Below are 3,281 nucleotides of genomic sequence, written 5' to 3'. Positions count from 1 at the left end.
AAAAATATATTTTTATAATGAAATTTTACCAAAAAGGAAATGCAGGAAATATGTTTTGATTTTTAAATCAAAATATAAAAACCAATAAATATGAAATAATCAATATAAAATAATAAATATTGAAAAAATATTGACAGAGAAATATAGGGAAAAACAGAATGATGATATCATGCTTAGGACTGGTAGAGTATTTTGTTCAAAAGATAATGAGTTTATTTTCAATTTATTCCTTATTCCTAGTTTATGCAGGAATAAAACCACATCTTAGTTTTCAAAAGACATATACCTAGATAACTTGCCAGAGTCTGAAACAGGTAAAGGTAGAAAAAAATTCCTAGTCTGCAATACTACATTTTGCCCAATATTTTATTGAATTTATTCATCTTCCCTTATACTTACATTTATTCATCTAACATTTATCATAAATCAGACATTGTGACTTGAAGATATTATTAGCAAGTAGGTAAATACTTTACAGAGTATGACAATTTGTTTAATAAATTGAAATTCCTGTCTGATATTAGATCATTCTTTTCCATGGATCTTCACTCTTTTTGATGGGTTTTCAGGATAAGATTGTAACATGAGCAATACAAAGTGATTTTTAATGCATTAAGAAAATTTGGAATATTGTACAACATTCCTTGAATTCCCCTTAGAGTTTAAATGTTTCATTGCTTATCATATATTAATGCATATGCATGGAATCTAGAAAAAAGGCAAAGATGAACCTATGTGTAAGGTAGGACTAGAGGTGCAGATGTTGAGAACTGATTTGTGGGCACAGTGGAGGAAAGAGGGTCTGGATGAACTGAGAGAATAGCATTGAAAATATCATGTGTAAAATAGTTAGAGGAAAGCTGCTGTACAGCACAGGGAGCTCAGCTTGGTGCTCTGTGATGACCTAGAGGGGAGTTATATACCATGGTGTTACATATCACATACTACATATATATATATATATATATATATATATATATATATATAGACAGAGGATCCCGATGGGCTACAGTCCACAGGGTCAAAAAGAGTCGGACATGACTAAAGCGACTTAGCACACACCGTATATACAATTTCAGCACAGTCCCTGTCTCAATAAATGGTAAGTGGTATCATCATGTTTTTCCAATAGTCATATGTGCATGTGATATTTTGACTATAAAGAAGTCTGAGCACAGAAGACTTGATACTTTCAAACTGTGGTGCTGTGGAAGACTCTTGAGAGTCCCTAGGACTGCAAGGAGATCCAACCAGTCTTTCCTCAAGGAAATCAGCCCTGACTCTTCATTGGAAGGACTAATGCTGAAGCTGAAGTTCCAATATTTTGGCCACTTGATAGAAAGAGCTGACTTATTGGATAAGATCCTCATGCTGCAAAAGATTGAAGGCAAAAGGAGAAGGGGAGGCCGATGAGATCATAGGATAGCATCACCAACTCAACAGACATGAGTCTGAGCAAACTCTAAGAGAGAGTGGAGGACAGAGGAGTCTGGGGTGCTGCAGTCTATGGGGTCTCAAAGAGTCAGAAATGATTTAGCAACTGAACAACATAATTATGTTACCTTTGTATTATTGTCTGACAGCATATTTCTGCAGTTAAGAACATGGTCTGAGACAGCAGCTAAAAATATGGTTCTTCAATATTTCCATTTTGGAATTTTCCCATTCTATTTATTTCATCACCTATAAAATGAGGATAATAGCAATGCCTACTTATTTGGATGGTTACAGCAATATCAGTTTGATATCAGTTCTATATCAGTGTATTTATTTTTTGTTTTATTAGAATGAATTTATTAAGGCATATAGATAGATAAAGCTAGAAAAACTAAGTCTTAGTTTTCTCAGAATGTTCCAAACATTAAAAAGTAGTCTCCTGCCACTTTGTCTCACATTTCATGCATCATTTCTTCTCCCCATTGTGGAATCTATGATTTATAGTGGCTATTTTCCCCCCTTTATCTCAAAGGTCTTCTTTGCTGAAAGTCTCAACAATGTCCTTCTGAATTTTGCACCAGGAGAATCAATGCTGGTCTCTGTGTACCTCTTATCTATCACCTGAAATACATTTTCTATTACACAAATTCCTAATGGCATTTTTCATCTGGGCATTTCTCAAGGTATAGATGAATGGATTTAACATGGGAGTTATCATAGTGTAGAATACAGCCACTGCTTTATCAATTGGTAAAGAAACTGGTGGTCTCAGATATACAAAAATGCAGGGCACAAGGAGCATGGTGACAACTGTGATGTGGGAGACACAGTGGAGAGGGCCTTGCACCTTGCCTCCAAACTGTGGTTCCTTAGGGAGTGCAGAATGACCACATAGGAGCCCATCAAGAGGATGAAGTTTATAAGACAAATGAAACCACTGTTGGCAGCAACAAATAGTCCTAGAGTGTGAGTATCAGTGCAGGCAAGATTTAGCAAAGGGTTCAGATCACACAAAAAGTGGTCTATGACATTAGGGCCACAGAAGGGTAATCTGAAGATGAAAAAGATCTGTATGATTCCATGAAGAAAGCCTCCCGCCTGTGCTACTCCAATTGGCAGCCAACACACCCTCCAGTTCATGATGGCCACATAGCGGTCATAGGCCATCACAGTGAGCAGGATGGCCTCAGCACTTCCGAAGAAATGTTCCCCAAAGATTTGCATCATGCATCCATTGAAGAGGATGGTATTCCTTTCACGGAGGGAATCGACGATCAGTTTAGGGTATTCACAGAGGAGTAGCAAGCATCAATAAGGAAGAGATAAGCCAGAAAAAAGTACATGGGAGATCCCAGTAATGGACTGACTATAATGGTAACCATGATGAACAAATTTCCTACCACAGAGATGATGTAGAAGACCAAAAACAAAACAAATATGATCTTCTGCAACTTTGGATTCTGTGTGAGCCCCAAGAGAACAAACTCTGTCACGTTGCTCCTATTCTCCATTTATTTTGTATTATGGTTCATTATGTTACCTGGAAAAAAATAAAGTTACTTTTCAGCACCTCAACCTTGATTTTACTAAGCCTCTCCATGTAATAAAAAATAAATGCCCAGGTTATATGGAGTTCTGAATTTTTGAGTTCTTTTCTTGACATAGGAAAAATATTTCTGATCTGTTAAAGATAACTTACATACTCCCCTGAGGAGAGAAAATGCTTAGAGTTAGAGACATGAGGGACTCTGAACACAAAGGTGGGAGGATTTCTGTGCACATATACTCATGTGAGATGATGCAAGCCCAATATGAATCAATAGGTCCCACATACAGTGGCAGCC

The 3,281-nt window shown here is 36.7% G+C and overlaps 1 pseudogene; it reads right to left on the bottom strand.

Annotated features, from left to right (window-relative positions):
• Positions 1–2,047: 2,047 nt before the first annotated feature.
• On the bottom strand, positions 2,048–2,969 carry LOC102389618 (annotated as a pseudogene).
• Between the last annotated feature and the right edge of the window lie 312 nt (positions 2,970–3,281).

The sequence above is a fragment of the Bubalus bubalis genome, chromosome 4, assembly GCF_019923935.1.
Source record: "Bubalus bubalis isolate 160015118507 breed Murrah chromosome 4, NDDB_SH_1, whole genome shotgun sequence".
NCBI classification, from domain to species: domain Eukaryota; kingdom Metazoa; phylum Chordata; class Mammalia; order Artiodactyla; family Bovidae; genus Bubalus; species Bubalus bubalis.
The sequence above is the reverse complement of the archived record's forward strand: the minus strand, read 5'-3'. Positions and strand labels throughout refer to the sequence as shown.